General features: G+C 42.6%; 1 protein-coding gene across 2 annotated transcripts in view; it reads right to left on the bottom strand.

Moving 5' to 3' along the window:
* Positions 1 to 27,771, bottom strand: part of LOC144720897 (uncharacterized) — a 92,714-nt gene that overhangs the window by 38,811 nt on the left and 26,132 nt on the right. The gene's annotated exons all lie outside the window — the stretch shown is intronic.

A 27,771-nucleotide genomic window follows, 5' to 3' on the forward strand; every position in this document is an offset into this window, starting at 1 on the left:
GGTGTGGGGCGACACCTCATCATTAGCCCCATCATCACAATTACTGTCCTCAGTGTGAAAGAAAGGAGTGGATACTCCTATATATCTGAGTTAAATCCTGAGTCAATCAGGTAGGAATTTAAAGCAGAAATGTTGAGGCACAAATAAGCTGATATTGCAGTTTCAACAATATTTCATTGATAAATGATTAAGCATGTGAGTATGTGTAAGCCACCTCTAAACCGCACTGCAGCCACTGCTAGAATTATTAATCTTAACCTGCGGTGACAGCGAATTAAAATGGTTTCAGTCCAAATAATTCCTCAGCTCTCAGAAGAAAACTTATGGCCAGCACTGCATTTGCCAGAACAAAAAATTTAAGTGCTGGTTTCCTTCTTATGTGTGAGTTTTTGAGTAGAAATGGATTTAGTCGTTTCAACACAACAGAAGCGAATTCCTTGCCAAGACTTGGCAACAAAAAACAGAAGCACAAAGAATTCAATTTACATTTTACAATCCAAAGCAATAAATGCAAAGTGGACGGGTGTTTTGTAAGCAGACAAATGCCAGCATTTTTCTTTCTTAAGACAGGGTCAAACGGGATGTCTTCAAGCACTCACCACATGTCCATTAAGGCACAAAGCTACAAATGAATAGCAAACTTAGAGCCTTGTTTTTAAACACATCACATTATTGAACACATCATATTTGAAAGTGTAAACACACCACATTGTTTCGTAGCTTGCAAAAAGGTCAGATCCTTCAGAAGTGCAATTCATTGGGTAGAGCAATTACGGTAGTGAGCCCAAAGGTAAGATTGTGAGCATCTTGTAATCCAGTACAGTGCATAGGTAAAGATTCAGCCCTCCAATTTGTGCTTCATGCCACTGCTAAGCAAAGGTTCACGAGACGGAGCTCTCAACAGCCCTTTCATAGGGTATTTGGTCTACTGTTTCACGCTGGCCAGACATCTTGAATCAGTTTCAGTTTAATTTTTTTGGCATAGCCCTTGTGAGCCATTCGGCTCTTGAATCAGGTGCAACCGCAACAAACGAAAAACAAAATCATGAACAAGAAAACATTTTAAAGTGACTATGTGACTATGTGCAAACAGAAAATCCAAGAAAAGACAGCAAAATATTGCAGAAAAAGCACCGTACACCAACGCTGTGTACAAAAATCCCAGTGGGATGCAAGTCAAACATTTGGAAAGATAACTTGAATGAGGTGGGAGTACACACACTTTACCCCACCACACACTATCCTGCCAGTCGACCTAACTGTGGTGTTCCCGTGAATGCTGCTGGGTGGACAGAGGCGACATTGAATTGATCAAGCAAAATTCTGGATTACAAGTCCAGTGTGCTAAGCATTACACCAAAACACCATCAACCCAGTGTATTTGCCTTAGAACTTTACATCGAAAGCCGGTAAGCATGCACATGTGTGAATGTTAAATAAACTATGACCGTTTGTAGAGAAAATACCAATACCACGATTAAAATTGGGCTGATTTTCAAAGTAAGGCTTTAGTATTTATTCTGTTTTGTTATGCCATTGAAGTGCCGTAACATTCAAACGCCATGACAAAGTAATTTAACGAGAGATATAATACTGGAGTGGAAAAAAGGAAAATTCTGCTTGTGAAATAGCTGTTTTAGTTTGGAAAGATAACTTGAGCTTTCTTATTATACATTGCCCTCCTTAAGTGAGGAAGAATCATTGATGGCAAACAGACTGGTTAAACTCAAGCAGTGGACAAAATATAGTTTTTGGATATGTATGAACTTGCAATTAAAGACAACAATGGCCAAATAAATGAATGCAATCTGAAATTCCTGTACACATGCACAGCTCAGTTAGCGCAAATTGTAGTTAATCGCAACCACAAACGTTTTAAATTATGGGGCTAACTCTGGCAATCTATACACATTCTCACATTACTCTGATTGCACTGAACTGTGATAAAAGATATATGTTTGTATTTCTTTAATTATTTACAACAGCTGCCTATGAGTGTTGCAAGCTGCTCTTGAGAAGTTAAAATAGTTTATACAAACAAGTAAAAGCACACTTACCATTCGGACCAAACCAGTGCAGTAGAGGGCACGGTTCCACGTATGTTGGTAAGGCATCTTCGAGTGGCCCAACCGTAGAACCAACATAACTCATGCCATCAAGCTGACTTAGTAGGTCACCGTATCTCGCTGACACATCCTCATTCCCACGCGTGGAGTCCTCACGCTGACCTGACGACTCCTCACGCTGCGAGAGGACAAACCTCTCATCTGCAGAATTGCCATCTTTGGCCAAATCGTCAGATTTGAATCCGCTACTTTCCTCCTCAGCGACGGTCGCCGGTCTGGCCGTGCTAAACCCAAGAGGCCGCGTGACGGCAGATGCTGAGACATCGCCGTGCAGTGTAGGTGACGGCGAAGGAGACGGCGCTGTCGTGGTTTCTTCCTGCCCACTCCACCGCTCCCAGAACCACTTCAGGTACTGGGCTTGACCCGTGCGACAGAGACTCAGCGCCAGAGCCAGGCACACGAGCGGTGGCGACCGCAGCAACTTCCCACGCATGTCTCAAAGTTGTCAAGCACGGACGATTTTACACAAAGGCACAATTGTATGTACACAATTGTTCTCGTTTTAAAATCAAATCGATATACTAATTCCTTGTTATTATTGGGGGGGGGGGGGGGTTTCAGTATATTACTAATCTGTTCGGGTTTGCAACTCGATGTTGATGTAAAGTTAATCTCGCAGCAAGAAGTACAAGAAATGCAGGTTGGCAGGGCAGCTTTAAATGTCCCTCTCGTTCTGCTTTGTTTAGGGCTAGTCTGAACTAAGAGCGCGACCATTCACGCACAGACAATGGAAATCAATGGTTTGGAAAACTTTAAAGAATTAGTTTTTTTTACTCCTAGACACACCCCAAACTCACTCAGGTGGTTAACAGATGATTGTAGCCGTCTATACAAAATTTCTAACCAAAAATAATAAACCATTTCCAAAAATAATGTCCATCTAGTTGCCTAACACCTGCGTCGCTTAACGCTGCAATATTCCCCTGCGAAGAAACGAGGGGTACCCACGTCACTTGAGAAGGTAAACAACTCGAGTCAAAGCCCTTCTATTTCCATAGGACCCACGGTCGTAGATGCATTGCCGCCTTCTCGCAACCTTCTTCTCATGCACCCTCCAGAGTTTAATCACAGAGGTCCCATGAAAAGGCTAATGGGACCCCCCCCCCCTTGCCACGACGGATTATACCATGTAGCTTTCGATTTTGGATGGGGAGGCACAATATCCAATTGATCTCACAACCGGCTGGCTGAGCGCTTTTTGCACGTGGGATGTGTGCGCTCACGACGCTTTCACGTAGCAAGGCCACATTTCTTGTTCCGCACAACTCTTTTCTTCTCGTAAAAAAAAGATGAAACTTTTTTTTTATCAAAGAACCTGGTTGGACATTTCTTCCTGCACCAAGCCCAGGCCAAAAATCACACTACATTCATTTGTGCCTGCCCTCAGTAAAACACTCTCTCTGGTCTCAATTGATTTGGGCAAAACCATGCAAGCGGTTTCCCTGCCCTTTCGGTCTCAAAAACAAAAAGCTTGAGGAAAGTGTGCGAGTTGAGTTGATGAGGATGGTGCATTGGGCAGCCTCCAATCGTGGATCTCTCCACTGCTCTCTCCCCACCCAGACGCTACACCCCATTGGGGGAGCCTGGTGTTTGTGGTTGCTTTTATCCAATCGGGGGGGGGGGCGGAGGGGGGCTGTGATGAAGGGGTTACCCTCGGTCAAGGCATCACTCCATAGAGAAAGGCTGAAGCCTTGGGTGGCGGGTCAGATTATCTCCAGCTTAACGCAGCCTCACCATACTTTCACTGCAATCGGTCTCTCCCTTTCACTCCGAAATTACTGGACCCACACCACACGTGTTGATTCTGCAGACTTGAGCGGGTAGCCTGCTGTTTTTATAAGTTAAAATAAAGGCATCAGGGGGAGGAAAAAAAAATCCCCCAAAATGTTATGAAACTTTATGGTTAGCTTTTAAAATCGGTATGCAGAACGGGATAAGAAAATTGGCAGCTGACCGTTTAAATTAGTAGAGTTGGCATGTATGCTACGCTCAAGAGGCAGCCTAACTTAACGTCTCAAATTCATTCCCAAGTGCTGTGTGCTTAGTGAGCGGATGTGCAATTTACAGAAGAGGCCTTTTTATTGTTGAAGGTTTATGCCCATGGCAGAGACAACTCCTGAATAGGGGCCGAGAAGAGAGACACTGAGGAGGAGTGCCTCACATTGCCTTCGTAAATAAAACCTCACACCGGGCGTTGTCCAAGGGAAGACTATGTGGATGCGAAAATACAGCGGAATAAAAGTTGAATTCGGCCACGGTTGATATTTTCTGCTCTTAGTGCAGAATGAAGTGCTAGCATCGCCACTAATACAGACATTTTTATTACATATGTATCACCAATTGAACAGCAGCCAACAAACCTAATGCACTCAGCCAAAAAACTTAGTCCTTTCCAAACTCACTGTCATATTCATTGTGTAATTCACACCATTCATCAATCCTGGGATCCACACATGGATTCCAAGAGACCGGCATTCGTTTCCCAGCCTTTCATGTCTTTTGCACTTCGTCAGACTACATTTTTTTTAAAACAAAGAACTATAAATGTAAATCAGAAATATCGACAAACTGAGGTATCATTAACCTGTTTTTACCTGAGATCATCACAAAGAAATCACAGCGGTACGTGTGGTGTAGTGCAATTTGATTTTAACAAGTGCTGTTTTAATGTTTAATTGATAAGTACTCTTTGTTTTCTCATCTGTTCATTTCAGGGATATCATCTTCATTTACAATTCACATTGTTATCTAAGAGAGAATTGAAAAACTAAGCTCTATGAATGTGCTGAGAATGGCTTATGTGGTAAGTGGTATTTTTTAACCTAATCATAACCCATACCATGGCCAGTATTTAAAGCTGAGGGAACTCATTTCTTACGGCTTATTTATTTCATAATTACATGACTTGTGGGACATTTATAATGGTGCTGTGTGGAGTGCAGTAGTCAGTGCACTGCTCTATGGACCTGGAAACCTGAGTTTGATCCCCAGCAACAGCTAACATCAGCACTGGTTCCCCCTCTTCATCACCCTCCACTGACCAGCCTAGTGAAGTATGGTCAAAACATTACCCCCCCCCCCCCACCCTCATTACCAACACAGGATGGGGAATCCTTTATCCAGCAATATATTGACGAAGGGAATTATTAGAACTTGTATTATTGTAATGTGTATATGTACCTCATATGTTTATTTAGCTCGCCTCAACCTCCTACTCAAGAAGGGCTATTCAGCATTCTCAATCAATCGCACGTTCGGGAATGAAAATCCGTCAGCATTTGACCTTTCGAAGGAGAGCCGAGGACGTGAGTGTGGATGCCGCAACACAATTCGTGCAGCCTATAATTTATGAAACTCCCGTGTGCGTTCAGGCTACAAGCAACGACTTGTAATGTTATACGGCTGCTTATTACGGTGCCTCCTTTGGTTAAAAATTCACGTTCCCTGTGTAGATTCAGGAGAGCCAGACAAGACACTCAAATCACCACTACATTAGCGCCATCTCGTGGTCTTCATATAAATATTTGAATGACCTTCACTTTACTTTCCACGTGGTTGTGGAAGTAATACAAGTGGAGTGAGTCACTCAGAGACACTAATAGTAGGAGGCACTCTATTTATTATCGCCTTCACAGGTACAGGGAGTAACTACACTATGGTCAGGACAGCTAACCGGCTGCCTGACTAGCAACGCCGAGGAGGTGAAGATGGTGACGAAGACTCCAGCATCACGACGGGTTCCACTCCAACAGCCCCGAAACTTGCTCGGGGTCCCCCTTTTATCCACCCAGCGTGGCCTCGCTCCGCCTTCGGCCACGCCCCCCTTCTAGACACTACTAGAAGGTACCCGGCCTTTACCTCACGTGCCCCCTCTGTCACCTTTGCCCCACATCCCTCTCTCTGGCTTATCACATGACCTGCTGGCAGACAGGGCTACTACAACAGCAGGTCCTCTTCTCTGCCAGCAACCAGCGCTACGCGCCATAGTGAGCCAATTCCATGTCACGACACAAGTATACATGTACAGCCCTTTGTTCATCCACTGCTGGATGAAGGTCTCCCCACGCCATGTCAGTCGTGGCGGTTGTTTGCCCATACTTCACCACTCTGGTCAGTGCAGGTTGCTGTAATGTTTCTGTGTTTAAACAAAGCACTTGTTTCATTCATAAACACGTTTGAGATGTCAATCATTTAAAAATACAATTAAGCAACGTGAGTGAATATATGGGAGAATGTACACGTATAAGTAAAGCAGCCATCCCTCTCATTTTATCATGAGCCTAGACCAGTTATTTCACTTGGTACCACCTGAGAAGGCCAAGCTTTGTTCCATTTTGTCTATGTGGCCAATAACATGTGGTTACGTGATAACCATTTCAAATGAGTGAGGTAATCAAGTGAATTACTTTTATTAGTAACGTAAACAAATCGGCACCCTAAACGTTTTGCTATTTAGGTGATACCAATTTCCGCTCTGGCCCATGGACTAGGTCTGTCATGAACCATACGGAGGAAAGCACGCTTGTCAGTTTCTATCCACTCCTGGATGAAGGCCTCTCCAAGACGTCGCCATCTCCCACAGCGCTGCAATCCCACAATCCATCTCGCTGTTGCACATGAGCTGATCTCGTCGCTCCATCTCCACGATGCACGTGCTGTTGGCCATGTTGCTCCTTTAGCGGCCACTCCCTCGTCAAGTCTCGGTCATCGTCCCTTCAAAGTAAATTGATGCACTCATGCGTCTGTCCTGCTCAAGGCCACTTTACTCAATTGAGAAGGCAATCATTACGTCTCTCACTTGCATTTACGCTCTGATCCGTGTATTTATCTTTCTGTAACAAGCGTGCACCTCTCCATGCTTTCTCGCACTCTTCAACTTTTGTTACATTTCTTGGTAACTGGCCGTATTTCTAATACATATGCAACAACAATACAAGACAAATGCATTGATTTAATTAGTTTTTCTTTTACATGCTGGTAAGTTGCTTTTTATTATCAAGATCAGTTTTCCCAAAACACTCCATCCTGCTCTCTCTCGTCTTGCCACTTTATATCCTCACTTTGATCCCAGTCCGCCTTTAATAATTACCCTCGGTATATATGTGTGTGTATCTGTCCTCTCACGCAAATCATTTGGTGATGCTGCATTGGCAGTGGTGCACAAGCACATTATTAAAACAAAAAACCTCAACACGCTCGTCAACACTGCCTACAAAGACAAACCCTTCATGAATTACGTGATTATTAAAGGGTTTGTCTGGTACTGGATAGCTACAACTATTCATCTGCCTATTTAAAAACTGGTATGCAGGCCTTCGTGGGTTCGATTCCAACGCGGATGCCTGTATATTTGGAGTTGCATGTTCTCCCCATGGTAGCGTGGATTTTTGTTGAGGTCCTTTGGGGTTTTTTTCACACTTAGAAACGTGCTTTTTGAATATTGGGATAATACTGTAATTTGCAATTGATAAGCCACTTCGGTGAGCTATCATTTGTGGCCATGTCGCTTCTGAAAAAGAGCTAATAGCTCACTGGCTTGATCTGGTAATATATACATAGTTTAGTTTAGGTTTAATTCCCTATCTCAATCAATCCAAGATTTGTAACATGGCTACATTCACCAGACTGCTGAGACGTAACCACGGAGGGCACAGAGAAAAGATCAACTAAATAAAAAATGTATTATAGGGAAGAAAAAATACATGTTTATAGTCTGGCCTCTCCGTCTGTGTGCTATTAATAAGGGACCTTACCCAAAACGTCGGTGATCTTATATATTTTATTACATTTACTGTTTGATTATGCCTTTACGAATTTCTCCAATTGTCTGGTCTTTGAAGGCTATCACTATAGTCTTGTAACACTCTGAAAATGCATCTGACTCAGTAGATATTGATGCACTCATTCAAACTCAGGCCTATGTAAAAGTAATATTAACACCGCCTGATGAAAACCGATTGTGTTGCGATCGAAACGTCGTGGGTTTTTTTTGCTTTTATTTTCAATTTATTATTTTATTTTTATTTTCTATGTACGTAACTTTACCGAAAGAACCAAGAATATATTATTAACACCGTTTACAAAAATGGAACACTTACATTGAAACTTCATGACGAAAGTAACAAAATAAAGTATTGTGCTGGAGCAAATGGTGACACGTAAAACTTGGATAAGAGAGTCAATAAGCATATTAGTTGCTGCGGCGCCATATTATTAACATTCCTTCCCTTTATTAATTATATCCTTACTCCCTCCCTTTGATACTGCTAATCCTGCATAATGCATGGGCATAATGACTTTAAACCCCTCGCCAAACCTCCTACGCATTTCACAAGTAGTACTAATCGCATATCCGCATTTTCCATAAATATGCTAAATTCCTCTTGATATGCAAATTATTTTGTCAAGACGCTCTTCGCCCCTCCATCCCAGCATAAATAGTCGTTCCAAGCCTGGAGCGTGCCATTCAGACTCTGTCTACTTGACAGACCTGTTCTCCACCTGAAGACGGCTGCTTGCGTTGTTGGCCGAAACGTCGTGAGAATTATTTTATTATGTTTTATTTTTATTATTTTATTACTTCCCTTCTACGTGACTTTACCGAAAGAACCAAGAAGAAAAGAGAAACTGTCCACCAGAGGGCACAATTGTCTCAATATTAAACAGCTCTCCTTGAAAAATGAGACTGGCTGACATGCTGGAGTGACCCCATTAATTATAGTGCTGAACCAAACGTTCATGTTGAAAAGCAAGCAAGACCTTTATCCAAGTAGCACCCTACCAAGCCTAGCTCCTAGACTAAGCAAACACGTGCCTGGGCAAGATTGCACATTGGAAATTGCAATTTTCTTTCTATAATTGTATTTGGTCATTGTTTCTCACAATGTTTTCCATTACACTACCACAATCATTGTGTCGATGTTATTGGACTGGATAACAGAACACAGGAGTATATTGGTGAAACTGTTATTCTATTCCTCCACATCTATGCTCACTGGCCAGTGTGGTGCAGTATGGTTAATTAGCGCCAAAAGACCTACATGATGTGGATAGGACCTCAGCTAGCAGTGCCTGGAAAAGAGCTGTACATTTACAAGAATATGCAACCTTCTGCATCTATATTCTCATTGACTAAGACTGGTGCTGTACTTTTGGCTAAGATGGCCTCACTTTCCGAATTGGCTCTGAACCAAGCTACAAGTGCATTGTTAATATGTAGGTCATTCTGAGTTACGATACTCGTGGGCCGTAACAGCATCCTCAACAGCGTGTATTGCCTACTGCCTTAGGAATGAGAAGCAGCAGCTGTATCTCTCGCCCATGGGATGGGAAAAAGCAGTCAGTGCTTACAGACACAAGACATAAAAGTGTAGTCTGGACTTCTCAGCAACAGACAGTGGGAGTGACACAAAGACGAGCGCTCCCACCACCATGCCCTCCCAACAACCCGTTAAAAATGTTCAAAACCAGCCGCAGGCAAGCGGCAGTATTTAATAAAGGACAAATCCTGCTGCTCTAAAGGGATTTATGTCTATCGGTTGTCCATATGCAGCTGTGACAATTCACTGATTGCAAAGTGAAATGCGCAGATTTTTGTGCAAAAAAAATATTCCTCAAACCGCAAACAGGACCAGCTGCTTGCTGACCCACTCAAAGAGTTTGTTTTAAGTGGCAACAATAGCTCTCTAAACGCGGACTTTATCTAATCTCCCAACTCAACGTATACTTTAGCTCTCCCTTATCTTCAATACACAATATCCCGGTACTTGTTAGTGTGTTCATAGAGATGCACAGGAAGGCAACTGCCAGGGGTGTATGGGCATTGAAGGAGACTGGCGCTGGGGTTAAGGGAAAGGCAAGCTTAAAACTATCCAGACTTGTTATCAGAACCCAGTTCAGTTACTCCGCAAACAAAGATAGCTTTTAAGTTTACTCCTTCTCATGGTAGCAATTATTCAGAGAATAACCATGCATGACTTTGTATCACCAACAGAAGAGGAGGGGGGGGAGAAGCGGCAGTGGAGTAGAAGGGGCCATGTTTTGATTACAGATCACCTTGTTATCACCTTTAATTAAAACACTGCTGGGATCAAATGCCATCTGCCACCTTTCAAAGTCTGATCCTCGACCATAACTCTCCAAACATTAACTCTTTGACACCAAAGCGATTTAGCAGCTCGTTGTTGTGGTTTAAAACGCATCAACCATACTTATTCTATTTCCGAGACTTTTAACGTTAACCCTCCGAAACACGAAATGAGAAAACGAGTTAAGTGTTAAAATGCAGCACAAACTGCAAACATTACGTTAATGAAGCCACCACTTTGCAGCGCTTGCTCCCAGCAGCATTCCTGGTTTGACCTTTTGGGCAGCCCCCATTGGAGATTTGGGAGTGTGCTTTCCTAGCCAGGCTGACACATGACCTCTGACCTCACTAGTCTACCTCTCCCTCAAAACCCATGTATCACGTCACATGCCACAACCGCTCTTAAAGGGCTGCCAATTAAGATTCTTATTAGCCCATTCGTATTTGTATAAAATTGACACTAATGGATTGGTAGGAAATATAGTAAACAATATTCGGTCCATAATAGAGGAATATTCAGTCGTTAACTTCAAGTGGCTTGCAGGCTTGTTCAATTTGGAATTTAAACTTTTCCCAGCTAAAACAGTCTATGCAATGAGGCTTATTTTTTTGTTATAATAATGCATTATATATCATTCATACACCCATTCCTAATTTCAATTAACCCATTCAACGATCAGTTTATGTTAAAATTAGGAAAAAAACATGTAGAATGACTACAAGCCACTTTAAATGTTCCATGTTCTCCAATGCGTTAGGTTAAACCATGTGCTGATCAGGATGCTTCTTCAGGAAGCATTCAATATTCTTCAGTTCCTAAAGATGATCCCAGCATGTGGAGCGAAATAACAGACACCATGCTGAATACACGGTACAGCCTGAAAAGAGGGCTATGCAGCACAACCACAAAACCCACGCGGTAGTGCTCCAAGTTATACACATTTTTATATTCTTGCCTGTGGTACTAGTGGTATTGACACGGAGAAATGTGGCTTACAAGGAAGTCAATGAGTCTATGTTCACACGAGCAATTTACCAGTTACTGGTAGCTATGCTATACTTACTTCCAAAATGACAGCAAACACATGTAACCTTGATTTCCATGAAAGAAATGGTAGGAGTTGGGCAGAGGCCCATAGGGATTTCCACTTCCGAGTGTAAAACGGCAGGGAGCTCAATTTTACACAGTGCCAAAATATCTCCGTGGGATAATCCTTCACAAAGAACTATATGGACCATTAGAGGTATCTGAGGTTATGTTTGCGTTTCAAATGATGAGGTCACCCCCACCGCTTTTCATTGTAACAAGAGACCATCATATGTCGGACTGCTAAATGTCCAATCTAAATTTATGTGTCACTATAAAAACACACCAAGTATCGAGTGACGTTACAAATTATGCAGCATCCATCATAATCTTAATAGTAAAAAGGGAACCGCTAGCTTTACACTCAGCCAACAATATTGGCCAACAATATTATTGTACAATTCCAACGAAAGCATACCCAAATGATGGCTTCAAAAATCGTCATAATTTATGCGTTTATATGCTTTCTTTGAAGATCTGTTTTTACAACTTCCTCGAAACATTCAATAGAAACTGCTTGCTGCTGCTACAGTGAAGCTGTGCAAGCAAGCGAGTTATCCGAGTGTTCTGGGCTCATGTTCTGGCCTCACGATTGACTCCTTCTCTCGTGCAATACTGTTGGCTTCTAGACAAACAGCACGCTGTAACGGCCTTCAAACAACATGAAGCTCCCTGGAGGAAAATCTGCCGAATTCTCAAAACATTTCCTCAGTACAAATATCTAGGGCTTTGCTCGTCCAAATATGGGACAATGGTGTACAGATGCAGCTAATGGCTTGGTCCCTTTCACCCAGGAAAAGGTAAATATTTGCTTTACCGGCCAGACCCAAAACAATCTGGTTAAGGCTTCCAAGGACTTCCAGAGCCTGCAAAATACCCTCTCTTCACACCTGCATTACCCCCCCACACACACAAAAAAGCAATCAAAATTCCTCCTCCTGCTAGGTATTGTACAAGGCCTTGTACAGCGCGTTTGTCAATCCATCTCTGTACGGGTCGTGGGGGTTGTTTCACCATACTTCACCACCGCATCTTTTTTTATTCTTACATCGGTGAGGCACTTATATGGTATGGCTTGGTACTTGTGTCATATGTTTCAATAAAAGTGGGAAAAATAAATAACTTTCCTCTACTTCTTTTCCCTTGTGGAAATATAGTGCAAACGGGTTTATGTCATGCGTGCAAATATATTATGATGGATGTACTGATTATAACATTCATAGCTATATATATATCTCATTTGCTCCAAATGTGTATGTCATAGGATATGGTGTGTATGGCTGGCATTTTTTCAAATATGCTTCAATGTTTGTACTATTTTTTGGAACATATTTCTCTAAAACATTACCCCCACTTATCCACATATTGAGTCAATTTCATTCTAGCGAGAGAAAAAAATTAAGACAAATATCTGCACTGCCATCTTTAGGCACACTGGATATCGTCTTTGGTGTTCATGTAACAACAATCCACTACAAAGATTTTGTTTTACATCTCTGTATGGCGGCCGGGTTGCTTGTCTGGGCAAAAAAAGGTAAAATTACGAACAATTCAGCTCGAATTTAATCTTCGTAAGAGCCAATCAGCTCTGTGCCACAGAGGAACAAAGAGGGCAGCTTAAGTTTAAACAGCTGGGCACAGAGAACTGTTTACCAAAACAATTTATTGCCACATTAGGAAACTTGTACAGTACTTCCTGGCAATTTGAGAAGTCAGCATTAAGCATCTATGGGATTAATAGCTAAGATTAAAGTGTCCTTGATTTGTAGGGTTTTTTTTGTAAGCAGGGAAAAACCTAAAAATTCTCACAATGATCTGCTTTATGTTAAAACATTTTCTTTGGAAATTCTAAATACACTGGGTTGCATAAAAGCGCTCTTCTGAGTTGTATACTAGGAAATAACTGGATCAGTTTTCATTTATTAAAGTTTCCAGTTTCTCAACAAGTATCGTCCCACAGGAGCCCCATGAAATCAGTACCCGCAATGTCACCCACCACCGCCTCCCACACCAGGTCACGTCAAAGAATTTCCAAGTACGCACTCCCTATAATATCCCCTGCGTGAGGTCTGTAAAATTACACATTCCCTTCTTTCTTTTTATTTTTACTCTTGTTCTGTTTTCACCTTCATTTCCCCTTTTCAATAGTGTCCCAATCTATGCCCCAGGCGTAACAAAACAAATGCAAATATCTAAAAGTGTAATCTGGTCTTCCATCTAATCATTTTTGTCAGCTCATTATTTCAGTCAAGAAGATAAGGAACTTACAAAGGCAGGAAAGTGTGCAAAAATATTTCAAAGGCTGGCTCATTTAAAATTTCCCCTGGCTGGTGACATGCATCCCTGCGGTCTCTCATTCCCAAGACAGGCAGGAGGTCTTGTGTGGTCCAGAAATAGATATAAAGTTGATAAGTACCGCCCCCAAGTCGGCACACCGATTACTGCATTCCACTCGATTTTGGTTTAATTCTGTTGCCAATGATAAATACACACCATATATGCACACACATTTCAAACAGACCATCGCTGGGCTTGTACAGCAGGCTGTACTACATCCTGGTTAAATTAAACCGCAGCCAAAAGACAAAAAAGCTGTTTATTTTCATAGGAAGGAAATGCAAAAGAGTTGGCTACGTAAAAAATGATATTGAATAAATACGAGTTTAAACATTACTTGGTAAAGCTAAAGTGTTGAGCAAAAAAAACTAAATTTATACTATATTGTTCCATCAAAATCACTCGTGGTCAATTTGCTGAAAAAAAGTATATTTCAATTCCCTTTTTTGCCCACCGCCTCCAATGAGGCCTGTAATTCGCTCGTTAATCACTAATCACGAAGGAGGTGTGCACCGAGGAGGTGTAAATCACACGACGGGGGGGGCGGGGGGGGCGGGGGGGGGGGGGCGGGGGGGGCGGGGGGGGTGCTGTGGCACAAACCGAGCTTCCTGCTCCGTGAGCTGCTCACAAACCGGCAGGTGGGCGCCTAGGAGGACGCACGCATGAGCACGCAGGGACGGCAGTCCGTGCCATCACGTAAATCCACAACGCTGCTGCCGCTGCTACCGCCACGCATTAGCTCATGGCAGTACATCAACGTCGACGGGATTGGTCGGGATTAAATGCTTGACACGGTTCAACGCTGCTGAGATTTGTTTTATTTTTACCATTGTGTGTGTATATTTATGGTTTATTTATTTATGTATGTACACGGGAATTTAGTGTCTGGAACATTTTCAATGGATGCTGAGCTGCGGGAATGCCCTCTTAATGCAATAAAGCGTGTTAGGAACTTTTTTACCTTTCCATAGATGTGATGAAGGTAATATTTCAAGTTAACCCCCATCGCTGCGGAATTACACCTTTGACTCTAGGAAAACTTTCCAGATAAAATACTCTTCCTCAAAAACCAAATGGGACAAATATGTGCAGCAATTGAGAAAGTCAGCTAAAAAAGCGATTGAAATCTAACTTTAGTGTATTATCACAAACTGACTGCGAACGCTTATACGAGACATTTACAAAATCCAAAACAAGATAATGCTTTTAAAAAATCCATCAAACAAGATAATCATGTGCTCAAGTAAAACACATTTATGACATATTTGTATTATACATATACAGAGGAATCCCTCAAATGCACATTCATTCGGATGATGCTAGTAGCACATCCATTTATCTACACCCGTATGCTAAAATAACTCCTCTTATCCATGGAGTTACCCGTGAATAAAAATGAATAATAGGATAAATGTGCTGCTGCTTGTGGGTCACTCCTCTTACATGTGAATAAACACAGGCAATACAAATAATCCGTTCAGGGATAATGGAATTTTTGCACAATGGAACTGCAGATAATAAGAATCATGAGTCATAGGGCAACAAGTAAGAAGAATAGCATTCTTTAATATTTTTTGCTTTTGTATCTATTTACATTAGCTACAAGTGATAAGGGTTGAGTGGTGGAGTCGTGGTTTTTCACAATGTGCTATGAACATGGCTACTTGAGTTTGATTCCTGGCCATGGTTAATGGTGGTTAGTGGTTCTATCAAACACCCACGATTGGCATCGCATGTGAAGCTCCGTCTCTAGAAGTGCATCGACAACGGGCAGTAAATTATGTTTATTATCACATTTTAAGAGATATGTATATTTCCGTAGGATGATGGAAAATGGTTTCCACATTGAGGCCACCCAACTGGCCAAGAAACGGTCTATGCTAGCAAGTTAAAGTATTAGGACACAATTTCTTGGTTAAGTTGAAAAGTGGGAGACATAACTCAGATTCTTATAATCCAGGTTTATGTATTAAGGTGAGAAACTGATTATTTTCTAAAACAGACTTGCTTCTCTTAAATGGCCACCACAGGTTCCGTGCTTTACGCATTGTTTTTGACAAACGTAAAACATATTCTTGGTTCTTTCGGTAAAGTCACGTAGAAGGGAAATAATAAAATAAGATAAATATTAAACAATAAAATTCTCACGACGTTTCGACTGCAACACAAGCATTCATCATCAGGTGTGATTGCTTGTGTTGCAGTCGAAACGTCGTGAGAATTTTATTGTTATATATCTTTTTTATTTTTTTATTTCCCTTCTACGTAACTTTACCGAAAGAACCAAGAATATAAACGTAAAGCACATGAAGACAATGTAAACGTATATCCTGCTTGAGCTGAAAACACAACGTTTCGGACGGACATACATTTTTACTTGTACAACATCATATCGATAAAAAAACTACACTTATTCACACTATAAAAAGTGAATGGGAAATCCTGTTATTGACAAGTGTCAGGGAATCTTCCACTAAGATTTAGAATTCATCCCACCACGGTGAAACTGTTGGTCAGAAAGGCTGACCAGCTGGGACGATTTCTGGCAACCAGTGAAACCCGGATGGTACATTTCTCTCAGAATAGGTTCATTCATTTTAATTAACACTAGTAATTATGCTTTTTTTTAAGTTGGCACCATTCCTTAGCATTTTGCCATCTTTTAATGTGGCTTTACTGCGAAACACAGCTGTGGCCAAGTGCAAAAAAAATAAGTCGCACTTTGTTTAGACAGAACGATAGCATTAATGAGAGCACATTGGCCGAGGTTCAGACCATTTCCCAGGGGTTACCATACTGTATTAATAATAATCTTCGGAATGCCTGCTGCTGTATTTAATAGAGTAATGCAAATCTTGGAGTGGAGCTATATTGCAATGGTTAGTGCACTACATTATAAAACTGGCGATCTGAGTTTGATTCCTGGCCAAGGCTGACAAAAGTCGTGGGTGATATTCGAGCTGTACATGGGTCCATCACCTTCAGCAACCCACACTGACCAGCATGTTGAAGTATGGTCAAGCAACTCCCATGACCGAAACGGCATAAAGAGGCCTTCATCCAGCAGCAGATTGAAACATGGCTGAGAATTGAAATGCAGTACTACATAACAATGGAACACTTGTATTTCAATTAATATTAATCTTACCGTTATTAATAAATGTTAATTTGTGTCACTATATTTACTGGAACAAAATAGCCAAAATCTGATCTTGTTTTAAAAAAAATTTTTTACAAACTGTTGCACCACAAAAAAGACCACAACATATGCATGCTTTCTCTCTCAGTTGTGGTGGAAACTCACAAATAAGAGGATCAAAAACATTCATTTCGCAGCGTTCAACATCTTGAAATTTACTTAGAAACACATGTCCGTTTCAAATATATATGTTTCGGGTGGTTTTCATCCAGGTCATTCAGCATATTTCCACTGAAATTGCTTTCCATTGCATCTGGCTGCTTTAATGCCACATCACTCCACGCATCACATTTATGCAAGTTCAGAAAGCCGAAAGTGTCGCCTGTCGAACGCATGACATACTTGCAACATTATGGATTAAAACACCCTTTGGAGCCACTGCAGTTGCTTTAGCAACTGAGGGAACCACAGCACCCTTCTCATAGAAAACATAATTACAGAGCCATTTTCATAGCAAACATAATTAGAGCCCTTCTCGTGGCATTCAAGGCCAACTTGTAGAAACATTTTGAACCAGAGAAAAATGTTGTTAACTTTTTCATAGTTTTATTCCAGTTCAGGAGAAAGCACAGGGGGTCATAAACCTTGGAAAACATAGCACATACAAATGCATGTGTGCATAACTCAACTTAAAATGTCATTAGCAAGACCGTGTTTGAGGTCTCAAAAGCTAAAAACAAAGACTGAATAGAGGTTATGAGCAGCTGCGACAATGTGCAAAAATACAAATAAGGAGGTTTTAAAAATATTATAGGCTGTGAGCAATAACTTCAAATGTCACTCAAAATGATAATGTATAGCGCTCTGTCAATCTAATCCTGAAATAATGTATCCCCACCACGTGTCAGACATTGGGTTTGTTTGACCACAATTCACCATGCTCATCAATAAGAGTTAATGAATGGGAAGTTGGGGCTCCCAGAGCTCACCACCGGTCAGCCGGAGCCAGGAATCGAACTCAGGTCGGCGTGTTAATAGCGCAGAGCCGAGCAATTCACTAACTACTGCGCCCAGATGATTTACAATGCAGGATGATTGCAACAGCATCTCAAAATGCTCGTTAATCCTACCAGTATGTCTTTCAAAACATAGAGTACTAATGTGTTACAACAGACCTGTGAATAAATATACATGTGTCGAGGGATTGTTTTTTTTAAATGTAACTTTCACAGTTCATCGCGAATGAGCAAGTTCATTTATTTGTCCATTTATTTTGAAGTCCTTGCGCACGGCAGCTCAAATATGCCGCGCGCAGCTTCTGTTCAAGAGAGCAATGACCCCACCCAAGAGAGCAGGAATTTGGAGAAACTTGTGGAACAAAGTGTGGGAAACCTTGGCCACGACGATGGAGCACAATGGCCTACTCTTGTTAACTCTATAGCTGGATCGTTTTATGTCCGCAGGAGAAGCAGATGGGGCTTGCCTTCTGGAGCAGCCATTGCTATTTTGACAAAATTTCCGCGACACTTCATCGGTGTCGCCGAGGTGGGGACTCGAGCCGCTGGAGCATTGAACTTGGAAGCTTGTCCACGGTGAACTCGCACGCGGACCACTCATCCACAGTTACCAAGTGCACGTGTTGATCGCTCTAATGCCATTCCACGGCAGGGTTGCCACCTCAGAGTTACAACAAAAATCGTAATAACCATGAGAAGAAGGAACTACATGTAACTGACAAAAACGGAGACTTTTCAAATTAATATTACATTTTCTGGAAAGTCATAACAGATTTGCCAGGACAGCTACCTCGTGAAAAAAAGAGGAGAATCCTCAGCAAAGCAGAACAAGGGGATCACCCCCCCCCCATCCTACGGCGAGGACGAGCTTGCGAGCCGACGATGTGACATCTTGCCGCATCGTTCCACGAGCAATTCCGTCCAGGTGCGGTCGTTTGAACGACTTTCAAAGCAAAACGGGCGCTGATCAGATTTCCATTTAATGCATTTAAGAAGCCCCATCCGGCTCCACCACCATCCCAACAAAGTACACGTGTTTTGGTTTTCGGGTCTGTGTAGAGATATTCCCGGCGATACCGCTGGCCCGGCACTCATCATGAAAGTGTCTCTCGGTCCGTGCTTGCTTTTGTGCCATTCGGAACCGGGCCGCAGTGTTCCTACTAGACATCTGTCATAACATCATTGCGATAATAAACATGGCAGCAGGGAGTGGCAGCACAGGGCCATGTGTCTGACACACAGCTCCAGTCGTCTCAAATGTTTTCAACACAGTTACTGAAAGAAATTGTATACAGGGGGGGTAAAAAGGAAAATATGGGAAAAAATGTAAAGACAGCATTCGTATTATTTCAAATGATCATAACCATATTTCAACATACTAGAACAGATTTTATGTACTGTAACATATGTGTGTAGATTTGAAAGGGCATACAGTGCCGTAAGTTTTTATTCTATACCAGATTTGTACGTGCAAGACTCTCAAGCATGCGACATAAGCAATACACATATGCAGTACGTTCAGAATCCTTTAAAACTTTGCCAATATAGCATTAGGATTTTTCTGAGTTAAACATAATGGATGGCCACATACAGTGTATGAATTACCATGAAGGGTATGCCATTACTCAGCTTCAGCTCTGTGTGGGTATATTATTACAGTATTTCTTTTTCCTAAACTAATATTTGAATCAACATTGTTTCCACGCAGAAAAAGCTTAACTCTAAACAAAAAAAACATGGACATTCTGAGCCTAATATTACTTTTGATAGCCACAAAATTCAAGGAAAAAAAAGTTACAATGCAAGTCATTGAAATGGCACACACTTCCCAACAGGCAAAAGCAACAAAGTTATATGTGTTTTCAATCCCAAGTAAGTTAATATACAATGCACTTGCATGTATTATACAGAAGCATGTATGTGGGCAGCACAATTGCTCGCTTTATTTAAAGCTGCTTTGGATCATGCCAATCTAAAGGGATTGGCTATAGTACTTATACAGTACTTTAATACAGGTCCATAAAATGATTGCTGAACAAATTATGCAGCCAAAAGTTGCGAATCATGTTATGTAGTGGATGCTGCCATGCTGTGATGGTTAGCACACAAGACTTGCAATCCCGATGTCCACCGTTCAATCTCCTGGCATGGAAGTTGAACAATGGGCGAGTTTATTTATGTATAAATGCAGGTGTTATGTTCAAACACCAAATAGTCACCTATTACAAGGCATCAAGTCTGCATTAACCACACAAAGGTCGCCAAAAGGCAACCAGTACAAGGGCGATGCAAAACACCAAAGCATGAATAGCTCAACTTCTTGGTTCTTTCGGTAAAGTCACGTAGAAGGGAGATAATAAAATAATAAAAATAAAACATAATAAAATAATACAATTCTCACGACGTTTCGGCCACAACGCAGCTTAAATATACGCTGCCAAGCTTGGCGGTGTTCATTCAGACGCTGTCTTTCCGACAGACCTGTTCTTCACCTGAGGACGGCTCATTGCATTGTGGCCGAAACGTCGTGAGAATTGTATTATTTTATTGTGTTTTATTTTTATTATTTTATTATCTCCCTTCTACGTGACTTTACCGAAAGAACCAAGGAGGTGAATCCCTGCAGTCACGAAAGCTTTAAATCGAAAAATGAATAGCTCAAGTTAACATATAAACGGGCAAATTTCCTTTAAACTCCTCACCTCCATTCACCCTAGTAACGTCGTATAAATGGGTAGTAGTTCACGTGTGGAGGGCTACATATGGGTACAGCACTCCAGAGAAGTCTAGCCAGTGTGGAACAGTAACCCAAAACACTGTATCGCGATGAGCGTTGTTAAAGCTCCCTCGAGAGGAGGTCCTTCCACTAACATGAGCGTAGGGGCGCCTCGTTTAGCCAGATGTTAACTACCTGGCCTGGTATACAGGAGTTCGTGGGTTCGATCTCGACCTTGACGCCTGTATATTTGGAGTTTGCCTATCTCTGCCCGTAGTCGCGCAGAATTCTCTGGGTCCTCCGATTTTCCCTCCGCATTCATAATTAATCAACGTGCATTTAGAGTATTTGGCTGCGATACATTTCCAGAGAAGCCACTTAGTTATCATTTGTGGCCAGGTCACTTCTGAAAAAGAGATATATAGCTCAGTGGGCCTTAACTGGTAAAGTAAAAAAAATTAATCAAGAAATTGCAGGGCTGGACCTTTACTTCTACGACCTTAACTGATGTGTGTAATCCAGTATATGCATGGCATGGGAATATGGTAGTAAAACTGTGCACATTTAAACATACAACTACAGTACGTTTCCGCTTCAGCTTATGCCAGTGTTCTTCATTGCAAGGCCCGTGAGCTACTTGCGGCCCCTGGTGGCCTTTAGTGCGGCCCCTGACATGCGCCCCTGACAATACAGAAATGTGAAAACACTCCCCCCCCCCCCCCATCATGCTGTCAACCCCAATGGTTTCAAATGTGTGGTGGCCCTCATACCGATGTCTTATCGGCGAAACTGGCCCACCTCTGAAAATTTGAGAAGAACACTGCCTTATACTATACATAGATAACAGACAAGTATTTTAAAATGCTGAATAAGGAATCTTTTGCCCGAAACAAAAAAAAATCAAGATCTCCTGATGAAAGCCTGTCAGCACGTGTGTATATGCCTGTGTGTGGGTGTGTTCATTCGTGTGCGCGCGTGCATGTGCTTGCATGTGCCAGAAACTTCTGGGATAAAAATCTCAGTTTACATTGCTACTGTGCCTTGTGTCCTTGGCAGGTGAGTGAATTGAAGCCACGCTGGAAAGTAAAAATTGGTGAAAGAATGCCCTCGAGCAGAAATACCGATCCACAGTGCATCTTTCTGGTAACCATCTGTCCACAAACTGTCCAGCCAAAAACCCTGCTCTGCGTGAAGGAGGAGATTCCACTCTTGCGAAAAAAAAAACTCTGTTACTTCTTTGAAGCAGTAATCTCCTGTGCATCGTCGACGACCTGAGCTCCCGCAGCTTTGCACGGAGTTGTAATCGACAAACACGGGCTAAATAAAATGCGAGCTGTGCATTTGACATCACTGATCAAAACAAGAGTAGCACTAAATCCATGTAATTCAGGCCCAGTGTTCAATGTGGGAATCCCTTATTCAACTTTAGAGGCAGCTAGTCTCGCACAGGTTCATTAAATTCATTGCTGTTCTGCGAAAGGTGAAATAAATCCATTGCGCATTAAGGAGCTGGGGGTAAGACTTTCGAAGACACGGAACATGACGCACCGCGTGCATGCTATCGCTCCGATTAGCACGGATGGCCACGTACGGTGCGAAAGAAGTTCAACACACATCGCCCAACTGACATCCTCCTGCCTCCACGTATTACTTGTAAGATTGGCATCGGCTCCATTCTCGTCATACCGCAGTGGGGAGAGTAAAGAGATACCCGAGAACCCCCTGCTCTGAGCCAGCCCAAACCTCCACTCACTCTGCCACTCACTCCCACTCCGTGCACACCCCCCACCCCAACCCGTCCCACGCAGCACTCGATTGAACAGCATTTATAAAGTCACAAAGTTAATGTCCGTCTTAATATTTGTGCTGAATATTCCACGTGTTGTTTGCAAGTTTGCTCAACTAAAACAATATTGGAATAGGGTCAAATGTTGATACTGTATTATATACCTTGGGTTTGTTTCAACACAACATGCTCTGATTTAAACACACATGTACTCTGTGTGTGTTCTCTGTATTAAACAGTTATGTGTTTAGAGCATCTTGCACCACTGCATGGGTTCGTGCTGGAGTTGGGAAATATTTCAATAAACAAACGACACGTTTCACTAATAAGAGAGAGGAGGGGGGGGGTGGTGTTTTGATCAGCAGCCCTTCCTGAACATAAACACCACAAACGTGCAAGGAGGGGGTGGTGGTTGTTGTGACCCAGCAAAGGGGACGCGCTAAGCTGGTGACAGACAAATTAAACATTTCTGTGGAGACGCTCACGAGGAATGTTTGTTTCATCCTCCCTTTTATTTCCCAAACCCCGTGAAGTCCCACCGCCCGTAGTGCTCGCCGCAACAATGGCTAACGTGCAGCACTCTCACACCCAGAGGATCTGCCCCCCACGCCGACCACCTCTCACCTCTCACCACATGCTCCTGTTATTTCTTGGCCTCTGCTCTGTCCATGCAAAAGAAGACAAAGATCCCCCGTGTAGCCTGTAACAGACTGTTGGGGGCAAGCGCTGTTAGCGAGCACCTATGAAGGACGACACGAGGTAGTGGGTGGCCAACACCACAACCCGGCCGCCTTTGTCTCCCCAGGGGCGATGTTTACACACCGCACCGGGTACTCATTTGAGGCTGAGTCGACCTATAGGAGGCCCAGGACCGGTTCAGATAATCGTCACTGGTGTTGGCCGTGAGCGGGAATCGAACTCGGGTCGCCGGGTTCGTAGCGTAGGGCGCTAACCACTACACGACTGCTCCAACAACCGCCAGTGACATCACCACGGCGCTCGTGCCAGGCTAGGTGCACGTTAAAGCCACGTGAAGTGTCGAACGCCCGCTGGCAGGAGGTCACGGGACAGACCCAAGTGCCATGGGTTGACCTGCTGAGATGAGTGGCCGATGCACCATCTGTGCCCCCTATGCCATGGGTTGACCTGCTGAGATGAGTGGCCGATGCACCATCTGTGCCCCCTATGCCATGGGTTGACCTGCTGAGATGAGTGGCCGATGCACCATCTGTGCCCCCTACTCGCCACCCGGCGCTCCCCACACATGCACACACACGTGCGCACACACACACACATCGACATGTGTGCCACCTCGCTCTAAAGCGGACAACGCTCATTTAACTGTGAGAGCAAGACTCACCATAGTGTTGTGATGATGGCGCATACAAAAAATAAAGATGAAAATGTATATAATGATCCCGGAGACTGAAGCATTTTAAGGCTGCTGGCATCAAGTGCTATACGCGAGCACCTAGGAAGGCCGGTACGGTGCACGATGAGGCGATGTGACCAGCACCACGCTTGGCTGCCTTTGTCTCCCCAATGCCCATGTTGCCACAATGCAATGGTGCACAAATACACATACACAAGGCGCCTTTGCACGAAAACCCTCGATTGCGAAAATTACTGGACGTCGTAATTTCTCAAACACTGCCAGTGTTTCATGTGCCCCCCCGCCCGACAGCCGGAAGTGGGACGCTTGCCAAGGCAAGGTAATCCCTTCTCCCCGCCTGATCCGTACATTGTCTGAGAAAAATGAGACCCTCTGGCGGCACCGCAAGAGGGCAAACCTGGCCAATGAGTTTTGTGAAATTGCTGGCGGAGAATGCGAGAGGTGGGTTGGGGCCATTCGGGCTCCTATTGCGAGCCACCGGGAAAATAGCTCAGGAGGGGAGCCCTACTGCCTCAGTCTGGCAATGTGGTAATTGCATTTTTGCAATGTGTCAGTCGCTTGCGGCTCGCGTGATCTTGTGCAGAGGTCTGCTGCACACGATGCATTTATGTGTGATTTAGTAAAATGCTTCTGCTCTGATTAAAGCTCCCGAAGCCAACTTTATTGTTATTTAAAAGAAAAACTAAATTGCCAGACACAGTTGGGTCCTCCTGGTGCAGGTCTTTTGAGGTATTTTTACACATTTTAATCAGCCATCAGTTCTGTGCCTTTTTCCTGTTGAAGAACATAATTGCTGGTGTATTTTACTCCTGAGAATGTTAAAATAAAAAATGGATAAGAGTATTAGCTATTCCAGCCAGGTGCATTTCATTCAGTGCCAAGGGCAAGCACCGAAGATTTCAATGACAGGAAGGCGAATTTCCTTCAGAACTTTTTGAGAAAAATCAAAAAGAATTGGACCCACATGAACTACTGACATGAGGTTCAAGACTTCTACTTTGTGTTGTGCTCAAACATTGGACTTAACACCACTCTCTTGATGGTGTGTATCACAGCATTCTCCTCTCATTTTGGTGAACATCTGAAGTAACCTAAGTCTATAAAGTCAAACTCACGCAGTATTTGTATTGCACAGTCTCTAATGACAGACTTCAGTTGAAATTATAATATAAATTATATGGTTCAGATAGCCTCCATTTAAGAAATTCAAATTTTCCCCCCATCATTTTTATTATGAACAACAACATTGCAAAAGCTGTGAACAGCATACTATCACCATAGCACTGCAAGCGAAATAATATGCACGTTACAAATGTCAGAAATTGAACGAGGGAAAGCAAAATGTATTAACACAGGGCAGGGCGCTAGAAGGGACAATGACTACTGGTCAGTAATTACTGACGGAGCGGCAGCCAAAGAGTAGAACACGTCCCAGAGGGTCCGTCCACGGGAGAGACGGAGAGATGGAGTGAGTTCGTGTGCAGGTGCTACGTGGATTGTTACATCTCAGAACCGTGAGATATTGTGACGGCATGGGGAGGCCTTCATCCAACAGTTGATTTGTCATGATTGATGACGATGAATATTAAAACATCCTGCAACATAATGTTGATATTATTTTGAAGTCCAATGATTGTTTGCTTATTGGAAGACTGAATATATTCTTTATAATGGTCGGTGACTTTAACTTGATTCATCATTTGAACATACATTTAAAAAATAGATTACATATATTTTAAAAATAACCTATTCACTCTTGATTAGCCACGAGTTACTTTCAAAACAAGAAAAAATTGATATACAGTAAATGTTTGCGATATTCTTAAAGTTCATTCATACTGCATTGTAATTGTCCTACAGCTGATCTAACTTTATTGGAGGCAAATTTCCGTTGCTGAAAACTGTGATCAAATCCTTACAAAACAACTACAAGTGCTCTCCACCTGAACAATCATGCAGCATGCCACCTTTGATGTGGCCTTCTGTGGTAGCCCAGTGTGCTATGATCCCACTCCGAGATATCTAGGGGTTATCATGGACAGAAGCCTGATCTTCAAGCCCCACAAAAAACAGATCTGTGAAAAGACCAAATCAAGAATCGCCCTGCATTAGAAACTTTCAGGAACGACTTGGGGCACCTCTGCTGATGTGCTGCAAACTTCTGCCCTCTCACTCATCTACTCAGTGGCAGAGTATTGAGCTGAAGTCTGGTTCGGGAGCTCATACACAAAACTGCCAGATGCACAATTAAATAACGTGATGTGCATCATAACACTGCAACCGACACTAATTACCTGGCTCCCTGTACTGGCGAACATTCTGCCACCAAATATCCGAAGAGACATCTTGCAAACTCCAATTTCTTCAAGCCACCAAAACTGCAAAGAGTTTGCCCGTTTTCTTGCCAACGACAGCCACTAACTCATCAACCAAGACCTCAACAATGTACCTCACCGCCAACTCAAATCCTGATCCCATCCCTTTTGAGATCGTTTTGTCACCATCTCAGAATCTTACCCAGATCTGGAAAAACAGAGTGGAACAACCACAGACGTCCAAACATCAGCACCTCCTGGCTCTGGCATTCCTCCTCGAAGATACTGGTTTAACCATCAATCACGTCAGAACACCCACAGGCCAATGCGCACACAAGACAAGCCACAGTAGTGCGACTGTGGCAATGCAACTCAAACTATGGACCATATAGTAAACCACTCTCGTAGTCTGTGCTCCTGCAATAGGACACTTAACTGGCAATACTGCTTACCAATAGTCTGCGGTTAACAACAGTGTCATGCATTACAGTATCACGAAAAATTATCATGTCGAGACAATGTAAGGTTTGCGCAGATGTCAGACATCCCGAAAATTAAAATATAATTTATTTAAATATCAAAATAAAAACACAACTAGGAAAATGCATTAAAGGTTGGCACGATATAGCATGCAGAACAGATGGAATAGTTACTCCTCATTTCACAAGCACCACAAATAAAACCGTGTTACCCAGGCAGTGTTCGTTAGTTTCCTAAATACCCCAAATGTTCCCAACGCTTCCCAGATTCCAGGACACAAAACCCTCCTTCTTTGCAGCTCAATGCCACAGCAGGGCCTGAATGAGAAGTGGCAGAACAGCTTAGGAAGGTCTGATGCAGAAACACACGCGCGCGCGCGCTCACACACTCCCATACATACACACATGCTTGCAGACACACGTATGCATGCACTCAAGCAAGCTAAACACCAGACTACTTCAATAAATGTCCGCAAACTATGATAACTTAATCATGGGCAATTTCAGCAATCGCCCACATTTACAGGAATGTCCATTTCCTAAACTATTTCTTTAAAATTGCTTTTAGTGTTTAGTTTGTTGTCCTTCCCCCACACCTCCGATTCGCACGGTTGGCTACGTACCGTGATAAAAGAAGTTCAATATACATTGTCGCATAAGGGAAAACATGAGTTATGCATTATATACACTCAATGCATATACATATACTATACATAATTACCAGTCATGTTCACTCCACTGCGAGATGACACCCTCCCTAAGCTGTCGCAATATCAAGTCTTACGATGCAACTATCCATGAACAGTCAATGTGATGTATCTAATAACCTTCAGGGGCGTTTTCCAAGCATGCACCTCTTTGTGATTCTTTTGGCACTCTTGTAAAATTTTATATAAATATCCAAATGGACATCTGTGAAAAAGAGCTCAATAGCTCATCGGATTCCTCCAGTATAAATACATATTTTGATTCCGATCCTGACGTATTGTGATGAATATGTCATAGCTGGTAATGTAAAGTAATAGACACACTGCTATTTCTTTGTTATAAATAATTACCAGCAACCAACGTAATCATTTAGGATTACATTTTGCAGGATCGGGCCCAAATGCAAAATGCTTGGCAGGACCCTTCTGAAAGAAAATATTCTTGAGATGTTGTGAGGCTTTCCTGGTAAATAAATGTGTTAAAAATATACATAGATATATAACTAGCACAGTTATGGAAAGGGCATTGAAAGTGGGGTCAGCAAACAAGCCATGTGAAACCACAAAGGACACGTTGAGCAGCA

Source organism: Lampetra planeri, chromosome 10 (genome assembly GCF_965212315.1).
Source record: "Lampetra planeri chromosome 10, kcLamPlan1.2.h2, whole genome shotgun sequence".
In the NCBI taxonomy this organism is placed as follows: Eukaryota; Metazoa; Chordata; class Hyperoartia; order Petromyzontiformes; family Petromyzontidae; genus Lampetra; species Lampetra planeri.